Source organism: Synchiropus splendidus, chromosome 6, assembly GCF_027744825.2.
Source record: "Synchiropus splendidus isolate RoL2022-P1 chromosome 6, RoL_Sspl_1.0, whole genome shotgun sequence".
In the NCBI taxonomy this organism is placed as follows: domain Eukaryota; kingdom Metazoa; phylum Chordata; class Actinopteri; order Syngnathiformes; family Callionymidae; genus Synchiropus; species Synchiropus splendidus.
Window position 1 is genome coordinate 109,454 of NC_071339.1, and position 547 is coordinate 110,000.

Consider the following 547-nt stretch of genomic DNA (forward strand, 5'->3'; position numbering starts at 1 on the left):
AGCTGAAGAACGTGAGGTGCGTGCTATGATTCAGATCAGACCGTTTGATTCAGCTGCAGATGGACCAGGTCTGATGAGGAGCAACAGTCACATTTTAGCCTTGAAACTCAGAATGAATAAACAAAAACTATCCTTGGAATAAAATGAAAAAGACTTTCATGTTTGGTGTCACTGGTGTCGCTCAGGACACTTTCGATGTCTCATCGAGTTCTTGGCCTCCTCAGCTGTAGCACCACCGACCCAGCTGAAACTCTCAGGAACTGAGGGGAATGTCGTTCAACTGTCAATAAAGCCACTTCTTAATCGACCACAGCTTTTTTAAAAGGCAACCATGAACCTCCATTTGGTGCTTCTGCTGCACATGTGTGCTTCTCTGCTTCCATGTGATGCTTCAGTTTGGGTGTTCCCATAGGAGAGAATTCCATGTTTGTCAGAGTGAGGAAAAGCTGCCGGTGTAAAAGAACGCTGCACATTGTTTCATCATGTGCAGCACGTATATGATTTCAACATCTAGCAGAGAGAGGAGGTGATTTGTCGAGATTTTGTG